The sequence below is a fragment of the Mus pahari genome, chromosome 9 (assembly GCF_900095145.1).
Source record: "Mus pahari chromosome 9, PAHARI_EIJ_v1.1, whole genome shotgun sequence".
In the NCBI taxonomy this organism is placed as follows: Eukaryota; Metazoa; Chordata; class Mammalia; order Rodentia; family Muridae; genus Mus; species Mus pahari.
This window is the reverse complement of record NC_034598.1, coordinates 27,480,603-27,492,431: the sequence shown is the minus strand read 5'-3', so window position 1 is coordinate 27,492,431 and position 11,829 is coordinate 27,480,603. Positions and strand designations below refer to the sequence as shown.

General features: G+C 47.2%; 1 pseudogene; it reads left to right on the top strand.

Moving 5' to 3' along the window:
- The first annotated feature begins 1,468 nt into the window (after positions 1-1,468).
- LOC115064689 lies at positions 1,469-7,265 on the top strand (annotated as a pseudogene).
- The last annotated feature ends 4,564 nt before the right edge of the window (positions 7,266-11,829 follow it).

The following is an 11,829-nucleotide window of genomic DNA, read 5'->3' as shown; positions in this document are numbered from 1 at the left end:
TGTATGCCTGAAGTCCTAGAACTGGGAAGTGGAGGCAGGAGATCAGATGGGTTCAAAGTCATCCTCTGCTACATGTTGAGCTTGAGGCTAACCTGGGTTATGTGAAAGCCTGTCTCAACCAACCAACCAAAACAAAAAAACAAGAAATGCTCTCCCCCCACAGAGATGTGTTTACCATTTCCTTTAGAGACAAGGCTCACTTAACCAGATGTAGGTCTGCCAATATCTGCTAACTCTTAGCATGACAGAGGCAGACTGAACCCAAGGAGGGAACTCAGAGAGAAAAATGCCTTGACTGGAAAGTCAAGAACACACCAGAAGTCCCTCAAGGACCTACCCTAAGAGATACATGGTTGTAATTGGCATCTCTAAAATGGCCCAGAGGTAAACTGAGTTTCTTTTTTGGGGGAGGGGTGTTCAAGACAGGGTTTCTCTGTATACCCCTGGCTGTCCTGGAACTCACTCTGTAGACCAGGCTGGCCTCGAACTCAGAAATCCACCTGTCTCTGCCTCCTGAGTGCTGGGATTAAAAGCGTGCGCCACCACTGCCCAGCACTGAGTTTCTTTTGATAGTCTGAGGGATTGAAGCCAGTCTTTGCCTCTTTGAGCAATCTTTTGGCTTTGAGCCTGTTTGGTTTTTTGTTTTGCTTTTGTTTTATATACAATCTTATGTATTTCAAACTAGTTTTAGACTCCACATATAGCTGAGGATGACCTTGAACTCCTGATCTTCCTGCCTCTATCTGCTGGAATTACAATCATGCACCACCACACCCAGTTTATAGTATGCTGGGATCAAGTTCAGTGCCTTGTTAGGCAAGCTGTCTACCAACTGAGTTTATCCCCAATCCCCAGGAATCTTCCTTTTCCTCTTTCTCCTCTTCCTCTTCTTCCTCTCCTTCTCCTTCTTCTAATGATTTATTTTTATTTTATGTGTGTGAGTACACTGTAGCTGTCTTCAGACACACCAGAAGAGGGCGTCAGATCCCATTACAGATGGTTGTGAGCCACCATGTGGTTGCTGGGAATTGAACTCAGGACCTCTGGAAGAGCACTCAGTGCTCTTAACTGCTGAGCCATCCCTCCAGTACCCCCTATTCTTCTTCTTCTTTTTTTTTTTTTATCACTAATTTTGAGTTAGCAGTTGGTATTTCAATTTGAGAATCTTATGCCTACAAACCTGGATTTCTAGTCCCCTCCCCTCTGCCCCCAAATCGGAAGAATTGTCAGCACAAGTCTAATACGCAGTCTCAGAGTCTCAGATGACACTCTGAACTCTGGTGTCCCTCAGACTCCTTTGCATCTCACTGGCCCTGCCACCTAAGAGTCTGTGGCCGGAACTGGTGTTTTACAAGTGGCTCTGCAAGGGGAGGCATGTCTCCTGAGGAACATGGACTTGCCCGGGGTGAAAGGGTGAAAGGGTGAGGATGGGTGTGTGCATGCCGGAGACGGAGACAGAGATGGAGAGATGGCCAGGGGTAGGGCAGGGACAGGAACAGCAGCATTTCTGTGAGCCCTGGGGAACCTCAGCTGCAGAGAGTGACTGCCCTAGATCAGGAATGGTATACCTGGGAACAGCAAGGACAACACCTTTTTATGGGAGTGACAACTGTCCCCAAAGTGCTGAGTAAGTGGCTCCAGTCAAGTAGAGGAGGGCAGGTCTTTCCCAGGTGTCCACTGGCAGAAGGCAGCTTCGGTCCTGAGACCCCCTGAGAGGACCAGATGGTGATCCCAGCTTTCCACTCTGGTCCTCTTGTTGCCAAGTCCTGCCTCCCTGGCAAAGCCAGGGCCACCTGGGTTTCCTGCAGTCACAGGAAATTCAGGGTGCTAAGGTTGGCAATGGAAAGCAAGAGGCTCCCCCAAGGCTGTCAGGGACCCCTCCTCTAAGCAGAGATTGTCTGTCCCCTGGTTTCTGAGAGCTGCAGAGATGTTCTTCCTGGGCGTGGAAGGAGACCTTGCATTGTCCTATAAGTCAGGAGCAGCTCTTGGCCTTGAATCAGGAGGGACACTTGTGACAGGCTCCATGCTGAGAGCTGCCACCTAGAGAGCACTCCCTGATGCTGCCCAGCCCAGTTCGTGAGCTCAGGCAAGTTAATGCAACCTCCAGAACAATCTCTGCTGGGCCACGTGGTGAGTTTCGGAGGCGATTACAACTTATGGAAGCCAATATTTGTTTTATTGATTACTGGCCCAGAACCAGGCAGGAAGTTTCCCTCACTCCAACATCTGCTTCTTAAGAAAACTGGCATGTTGGTGCCTGTGGGCTGAAGCCTGAGCCAGAGATGACTCTGGGGACCTCAGAGGACCAGTACCTGAGCCCCGAGCCCCCAGTCAACTGGCCTGTTCCTGCTGACCCCACACTACCTGGCTGGAGCCTGAAAGAGGCAGAAAAGATGGAGAGCATCCAGTTAGCGTGCCTCTAGGCGAGGCATCATGGGAAGGTTTGCGTTGCTGCAATGTCCATGAGATGCCATCTTTGCAATTTGAAGAAGCATCTGACATTGTCTCGCTGTATGATCCCTTCCTCCACCATCCTTCTCCCCTTAAGCAACCAGCCTCCTTGGTAGAGCTTGCCCCACTGAGAGAACATGGCTGAATGAGGACCCAGAAGGGGCCTGGTCCCGACTCTTATTTTACCGTAAGGAAAGCGAGGCAGATTGAGAGGAAGGGAAACCCAACAGCAAACCATCCAGAGCAAAACCATTCTGAGTCAGGGGTTAGGGGAAGGGAAGGGGAAGGCCCATCTGAGTTACCTCAGCTGACACTCACAGGACCTGGAGGGACAGCCAGAAAAAAATAGTCCTCTGTCGGGGTCGTGAAGAAGAGAGCTTAGCCTGGGGAACCAATGGCACAAGTCAGCCAATGTCATCGGGAGTCATGGCTGTTCTTTTTTTTTTTTTTTTTGTTTTCGAGACAGGGTTTCTCTGTATAGCCCTGGCTGTCCTGGAACTCTCTCTGTAGACCAGGCTGGCCTCGAACTCAGAAATCCGCCTGCCTCTGCCTCCCGAGTGCTGGGATTAAAGGCGTGTGCCACCACGCCAGGCTATGACTGTTCTTGTTGGCTTGCTCTAGGCCAGTGGTTTTGAACCTGTGGGTCGAAACCCCACTAGGGGAGCTCACAATAGACATACACATTATGAGTCCTAATAATGGGAAAATTACACTCCTCATTACATCGGCCCTGCGCCTTCTCATCTCAGCTTCCTTGCCCATAAACAGTGACAGAGACAGACAGAGTGATGGATGTGAAAGTCCTTTGAAAGCTATGCCCTTGCCGTTGTTGTTCAGATCCACCCCAGTTGCACCCGAGGCCAGAGGTAATTCCCCTGTGAGGATGTGACGGTCACCATGCTTTGTGGGAACTCAAGTGCGAGTTTCACAGCCAACTCTTAAGCTCAAAGAAAAATTTTGCGGGTCTGTACCTGTGACCAAGACAAGCCAGCAAACAAACAAACAAGCCAAGTTTCAAGAGAAACAAAGCTGTCATTTTGAAGTAGGACCATCAACAGGGGACTGTACCAAACTTGGGCTAATTTTTCCCAGATGAATGAGATGATCTCCAGTTTGGAGGTGCCCACCTGTGATTCCAGGGCTCCTGAGGCAGAAGTGGGAACATAGCTACGGTCTGAGGTCTGGTCTACATAATGAGTTCTAGGTTAGCTGTCTCAAAAAAGCAACCTGGGCTGGAGAGAGAGCTCAGTAGTTAAGAGCACTGACTGCTCTTCCGGAGGTCCTGAGTTCAATTCCCAGCAACCACACGGTGGCTCACAACCATCTGTAATGGGAACCGATGCCCTCTTCTGGTGTGTCTGAAGATAGTGACAGTGTACTCACATAGATTAAACAAACGAACAAGCAAACAAACAAACAAACAAAAACAGCTCAACCCAACCCTAAGAGTTGGGTAACATAATCAAACTATAGACTCTATAGATATAGATTATCAATATTTTCTTTGTGTAAAAATGGATTGCTATGGGGCTCAAGAACCTCCACTCCTAGCTAATTAGCCACCAGCAGTAGGTGGCCTCTGTTGAAGTAGGTGTTTGCTGGTTGGCTTTTGTCAGCTTGACACAAACCTAGACATATCTGGGAAGAGAGAACCTTAATTGAGAAAATACCTTCCTAAGATTGGCCTGCAGGCTAGTCTGTAGCCCATGTTCTCAATTAATGGCTCATGTGTCCAATCTTGCGTGGGCAGTGCCATCCATGGTTAGGCGGTTCTGGGAGGTATAAGAAATCGAACCGAGCAAGCAAATGATAAGCATTCCTCCGTGGCTCTGCTTCAGTCTGGCCTCCATGTTCCTTCCTTGACTTCCCTCAGTGGACTGGGGCCCGTGACATGTAAGTCGAATAAACCCTCACTTTCCAAGTTGCCTTTGGCTCTGCTATTTTATTACAGCAACAGAGACCCTAACTAAGGCAGGGTGTGACAGAGACACCTAGAGTTGAGCAGTCCAGGTTTGTATTCTCTGTCTAGTGAACAGTGATGGCTGTATCTGTTATCAGTCACCTTTTACTGCAAACAAACAAACAAAAACAAAAAACAAACAAATAAAAAACCAAAACCAAAACAAAACAAAAACAAAACAAGAAAATACACCACAGGCTTACTCACAAGCCAATCTGGAGGGGCATTTTCTCAATCAAAGTTCTTTCTTCTAAAATGACTCTAGCTTGTATCAAGTTGACATTATCTTAGTTAGCATTTTTATTGCTTTGATGAAACATTGTGGCCAAAATCAACTTCGGGAGGAAAACATTTATCTGGATTACACTTCCACACCACATTTCCTCATGGAAGAAGTCAGGGCAGGAATTCAAGACAAGAACCTGAAGGCAGAAGCCATGAAGGCATGCTGCTTACTGACTTGCTCCCCACGACTTGCTTAACCTGCTTTCTTATACACCTCAGGACAGCCTACCCATGGGCAGCACCCCCCCACCCTCCCCCACACACACAGTGAGCAGGACCCTACCAAATCAAACATCAATCAAGGAAATGCACCACAGGCTTGACCATAGGCCAATCTGTCAGGGGTATTTCTTAAACCTGATACCGTTAACTGATCCAAAGCCCCATGCTGCCTAAGTCTGCTGGTCAAAGGATAAGAACTTAAGTGGTCATTTATTCTTATGTTTATTTGGGAGTAAACACATTAGGTTCTCCTCTATGACTTTGATTGAGAAAATGCCCCTCCAGATTGGCTTGTGAGTAAGCCTGTGGTGTATTTTCTTAATTGATGATTGTCGTGGTAGGGTCTAGCCCACTCTGGGTGGTGCATGGTGATGTCACTGACCTCCTCCTAAGGTTGCTTTTCCTCCTTCCAGTCTCCTTTGTGGAGTTGGCTTAATATTCATAAATTCCATTCATCTGTTTTTCACTACATAAAATCTTACTTTCTCCAGTGAAATGTTATTTTTAATTTAATTAAGTTATTTATTTTATGCATACAAGTATTTTGTCTCTGTGTACATCTGTGCACTGTGTGCACATCTGTGCACTGTGTGCATGCCTGGTGCCCAAGGAGATTAGAAGAGAGTATATCAGCCAGGCATGGTGGCGCAGGCCTTTAATCCCAACATTGGGGAGGCAGAGGCAGGCAGATTTCTGAGTTCGAGGCCAGTCTGGTCTACAAAGTGAGTTCCAGGACAGCCAGGGATACACAAAGAAACCCTGTCTCGAACCACCCCCCCCCAAAAAAAAAGTGAGTGTATCTGGAGTGGTAGATTGTTGTGAGCCCACATGTAAGTGCTAAGAACCAAACCTAGGTCCTCCAAACAAGTGGCAAGTGCTCTTAACCACTGAGCCCACTCCCCAGCCCCCACCTTCGATTTTGATAGATAGTTTTGCTGGGTATAATAGTCTGGGTTTTTGGTTTTGTTTTTTGTTTTTGGCACTCATTGTCTATCAGAATCAGGAATACATTTTTCTAGGCCATTCCTAGACTTTAAAGGTTTGTATTGAATATTCAGATGTTATTCTAATGAGCCTGTATTTATAAGTAACTTGACCTTTCTCTTTTGCAGCTTTCGATACCCTCTCTTCCATCTGTCTTTTTAGTATTTTAACTATATTATGACATAGGGAGTTATTTTCTGGTCATGTACATTTGCTATTCTGTAGGTTTCTTATACCTGGGTGGGCATCTCTTTAGGTTTAGAAATTCTTTACCTTTTATGATTTTATTGAAGATATTCTTTATGTCTTCACCATGATATTTTTCTTCTTTTATGACCATTATTCAAGTGTTCTACTCATATATTTTTCAAAAATCCCTCATTGACATTATTGAGCAATTCGGTCTCTCTAGCTTGTCTTCTGTTCTTGTCTCCCTGCTTCCAACATGATCCCTTCTGTTGGCAAGGTCTTCTCTGAGCCTTTCATTTAACCTGTATGAAATTTTAAGGAATTAATAAAAACGTAATATTTTTTTTAAGATTTATTTATTTATTATATGTAAGTACACTGTAGCTGTCTTCAGACACTCCAGAAGAGGGAGTCAGATCTTGTTACGGATGGTTGTGAGCCACCATGTGGTTGCTGGGATTTGAACTCCGGACCTTCGGAAGAGCAGTTGGGTGCTCTTACCCACTGAGCCATCTCACCAGCCCGTAATATTTTTTAAAATGGATTGATACAATGGTTCTCACCTGTGATCTCAGACCTTGGGAGCTAGTGACAGGAGGGTTATCCTTGGTTACACAGAGAGTCTGGGGCAGCCTGGGCTACATGAGACCCTGCTTCCAAAAAACGGATGAAAACTATCAATGCACACTAAACCAGTCTTCTGAGTCTGTTCCATGCTCCTCGTAAGGACACCATTCCTGCTGATGGCGTGGCGGCGAGTTTAGGAGATGCCTTTGAGGGGGGACAGTGGTTTTCGAATCAAATTCTGGAAAAGAGGGGGATAAGGAGAAAGGGGGTGCAGCCTCCCAGAGTGACTGTGCTGACACAAAGTCTCGGGGCCCCAGGGTGGTGGCAGTGCAGTAAAGACCAGACACATCCTGTGTGAGAAGCATGGCTGAATGGTGGACGCTGTGGGAAAGTTAAGGTCTGGAAGGAATTCAGTGACATGACCACACCATATAGTGACGAGAAAGCCAGGCAAGGGTTGGATGACCAGAGGGTCTATGGTGGGACCATTTCAAGAAATAGCATTTATCTTGCCTGTAAGAGGATGGATGAACCTATGTTTCCAGATCCGTCAGTTAAGACAGAATGTGGCTATCATATTATTACTATAGTTGAAAAGAGAGTATAAAAAAAATCACAGGACGAGAGAGAGAGAGAGAGAGAGAGAGAGAGAGAGAGAGAGAGAGAGAGAGAAAACAATTCATTCCTTCTAATTATTAAATTGGAGTTGAAGTCTTTACTTCCGTGAGATAATCTATTTTATATTAACAGTTAAGAGCTGGCTGAGGGGTTAAGGGATGGAAGCTATATGTTTTTTGTTCGTTTGTTTTTAAGATTTATTTATTTTCATTTTATGTGCGTTGGTGTTTTGACTGCATACATGTCTGTGTGAGGATATCAGATCCCTTGGAACTGGAGTCACAGACAGTTATGAGTGGTTGCTGTGAATCGAACCTGGGTCCTCTGGAAGGGCAGCCAGTGTTTTTAACCGCTGAGCCATCTCTCCAGCCCCCTCCCCCACTACAGATGTTGTTTAAAAAACAGTTTAATGTTCAATTTAATTTTCAAAAACCTTAATGAAAATATAACAGAACCAAAGCATGTCCAGTACGTACACCCATTGCCCACTTCAGTATTTTAGTCATACTACCTATAGAATATGAAAAATGAATTCAGAAGTATAATTACTTTAAAATACACTATGTCCACTTTCATTAATTCTTTATTCTTATGTATATATTCTATAGTGGAAACAGAAATCCCCCCCCCCAAACCATTAACTTTTTTGTTTGCTTGTTGAGATGGAGTTTCTTTGTGTAAACAGCCTGGCTGTCCAGAACTCTCTCTGCAGACCAGGCTGTCCTCAAACCCAGAGATCCGCCTGCCTCGGCCTCTCGAGTGCTGGGATTAGAGGTGTGCACCACGACCAGGCAAAACATTATCTTCTTAAAATCCTTAGGTGCACATTTGAGCCACAGGCAATATCTGGAATCTAAATTTCAGAACCTGCCTTTCATAGCTGGCATTTATTTCACTGGTACGGTGCAGTGAGCAAGGCATAGAATTGTACAGCATGTAGACATTCCAGTAGGGACCATTATTCTGTGATGGAGAGTGACTGTCTTGGTCTCTGTTCTGTTGCTGTGAAGAGACACCATGACCAAGGAAACTCTTAGGAAAGAAAGCGTTTAACTGAGGGCTGGCTTACAGTTTCACAGGCTTGGGCCATTATCATCCTGGTGGGGGAGCTGTAGTTATAGCTGAGAGCTACTTTCTGGTCTTCAGGTAGTGAGGGAGAGGGAAGGAAGGAGGATGGGAGACAGAGACAGAGACAGAGGTGACTCTGGGCAGGAAGAATGCTGGCATCAGTTTGGACTTGGGGTCAAACTCAAGGTCATCAGGCTTGAAGACAGGCACCTTTACCTGCCGAGCCATCTCATCTACCATAGCTTCTGTCTTACTAAACTTCCATGACAACTCCAGAAGGGGAGTCATCCCTTGTCACCCCCACTTTATAGACACGTAAACTGAGGCTTAAAGTCCTTTTTGGTGACACCCCGCAGACTGTACACTGTGGCTCTCGACCTTGAACAGGTAGCCTGTTCCCTTACCCACTTTCAGCACTTTTTCAAGAATTTCTTCAGCATGTTGGCCACTCCCTTACCCGACTAGCACTAAGAGCAGGCAAGATATAGAGCTGCTGAATAAACACACTTAAGCAACCCCCCAACACACACACACACACACACACACACACACACACACACACACACACACACACTGGGTGATTGATTGGTGCCCCTGCTTTTCTGTGAACTTGCGGGGTACCAGAAAAACTTTGTGGTCCCACCTCCTCCCCAGGAACTGGCAATGTCAGCCTCCAGACTCAGGCACTGGCTGCATTTCCACTCATCCCAAGACTCAGGTCCTGACCAGGCCCTCAGCTTCCTGGCAGGGAGAGTGTGCGGAGAGCCCTCCAATCCGGGAGATGGGGCCTCTAAAGTCCAGCGATGAGGTGTCACCATATCTCAAACAACTGCTTCTTTATTGCGTAAGCACACACCAGAAATCCGTCTGTTTTTGGGCAGCGGCAGACGGAAAAACAGGGGGATTTTCCATGTATTTATTATGTGAAAGATAACATATGGAGGACATGCACAGCGAAATGTAATTAGACATAAAACAAGCCAGACTGGAGGAGCTGCCAAGAGCCTACGACATGATAATGACAATACTTTGAGTGGTATCGTTTATTTTACAATCTATCATTGCGGCGGCTTGCCCCAGTCACCTGCTGAACAAGAACAGGCCGTGCAAACATGGAGTTGGAAGCTCATTCGGAGATGCCTGGCCAGGCGTCATCTTTGATTAGTTCCTGTGTGGCTTTTCCAAGGTAAAGAAAGATTCACCCTGAGGCCCAGGCTGCAAAGGAGCTGCATAAAATATGGCGAGACAATGACTATCTAGGCACCGAGAGAATGTCAGCCCATCCCCCAGCCTCCCCGCTGGACTGGTCCTTCCTGTCCTTCCAGATGGGGAGCAATGGCTTCCACAGGTGACAACCTTGCTTCGAGATCTTCCTAGACTGCTGGAATGGTCAGTGCCTCCCATGCCCACTGCAGAATGGGGAAGACTCACACAGGGAGTCTAGGCAGGGTAAATGGTGACTCTGATAAAGAGATGATACTGTCCTGGCCCTGTCACATGATGAGCCTGTGACCAACGGGAGCCCTGTAGCAAATGTGGGGTGGGGAGATGGCTTGGTGGGCAAAGCACCTACCATGTAAGCGCGGAGGTTTGAGTTTGGATTCCCCAGCACCTGTGTGAGAGCCTGGCACGGTGCACAGGTCTGCAATCTCATTACTAGGGGGTCTCAGGAGACAATTGAATGCTTGGAGCTCATTGGCCAGTCAGTCCAACCAATCAGTGAGCTCCAGGTTCAGTGAGCGCTCCTGTCTCAAAAAATAAGATGGCAGCTGCACAGCAGCAGAGCAAGGAAGACTCCCCACATTGACCACCCCACCGGCATCCACCCAACCATTGGTAAGAGTGTGTACTTGTATGGGTGTACACGCACACGAGAGCGTGCATACACACGCACACATACACACCGCACAAATGGAAAAATCTCTAAAACAAATCTATTTTGGAAAGGTAAAGAGCTGCCACAGAAAGACACATGCATGGTAAGCTACATACATTTTGTAAGGGGTCAGGGGTCAAGGCAAGGGGAAGCCTTTCAGGGTGAAGTGAGGAAGGTGACCTGGGTTGTCTCAATCAATCATCCTTGGCTACAAGGGCTCATCAAGCAGGTGGTATTACTGCCAAGCTCGGACAGGCAGTCCTTGGTCGATGTCCTGGCAGAAGCTGCAGCACTCGCTTTTTTGTGGCTCTGGTTCTGGCCATCTTGGGTGGGACACATCATGTCATCGCGCGCCTGTACATGTGATCCCCTCCCAACAGCCTCTCGACTTTATTCTTTTGTGAGGGCCTGACGCTGGGGACTCTGAGCTCAGTCTGATCACTCATTCCCAACCCCCTCCCCGCTCCCGAATCCTCCAATCCCCCCCCCCCCCATCTCTCATCCTGAGGAGCCTTCAGATTAAGAAAGTGAAGTCAACTCCCAGGCAAGTACATTTTTAGATCAACTTTGAAGATCGGCTACGTGCACACCTAGCACTTAGCAGGTTTCAAAGGTCCTCTCCCCTTGTCCTCGCAGATGATGTCTCCCCACAATTTGTCCATCTTTCCCCTCTAAGCTCCCCTACCTACAGTTGTCCTCAGCTTCCCCTTTCCCTCAGCCACTGCTTTGGCTCCGGCTCAGGCCATTACTCTTTTAGTCTGGGCTGGGCAGCCCCATCTACCTCTGCTCTGTTCTGCTGTTCCCTTCTTTCTCTTTCTCTGCACTGTGCTGTGACCTCAGACTCCAGTCCCTTAACACTGCCACGATTCCAGTTAGTTCTGCCATCACAGTGGAGTCAAGGGCTGGATCTTACACCATGCTTCTTCAGGGACACATTTATGGCAGTGACCGTATCTCCCAGAAGTCTTCAGTGCCTTCGGGGGTGTCTTCCTCTCTCACTGGGTACACTGATGGGGTTTCCGGCCTTCATTTATTGCTGTGGGTCTCTTGGGATGGGATGCTTCTCATCAATGGGTCATCTCTCCTCTCCCTAACCACCAGGTTTCTTTGCCCGTCAGTTGAGCCTCAGGTCAGACTCTCTCCTGCTGGAACCTCTATGCGTGACACTCCAAAGCACATCCCAACTGTGCTTCTCCGGTGACCTCTTCTTCCCACCATCTCTCAGGTTTTTGAGACTGGGTCTCACTCTGTAACTCGGGCTAACACGGAACTCACTATGTAGCCCAGGCTGGCCTCACACTTGTGTCAGATCTCCTCCCTCAGCCTTGGCAAGTGCTGGGTCACAGGCACGAATACCTCACCTCCCAGGCACGGGTGTCCCTCCCACCATCTTCAGTCAGAATGATGGGGGCTGGCTTAGTTAAGGTTTCTGTTGCACCCAGAAATGAAGCACCCAGGCCAAAAGCAACTTGTGGAGGGAAGAGTTTGTTTACTTTACACTTCCGTGTCGTGGCCTATCGGCCCGTTTCTTTTCTTTTCTTTTCTTTTCTTTTCTTTTCTTTTCTTTTCTTTTCTTTTCTTTCTTTCTTTCTTTCTTTCTTTTTTTTTT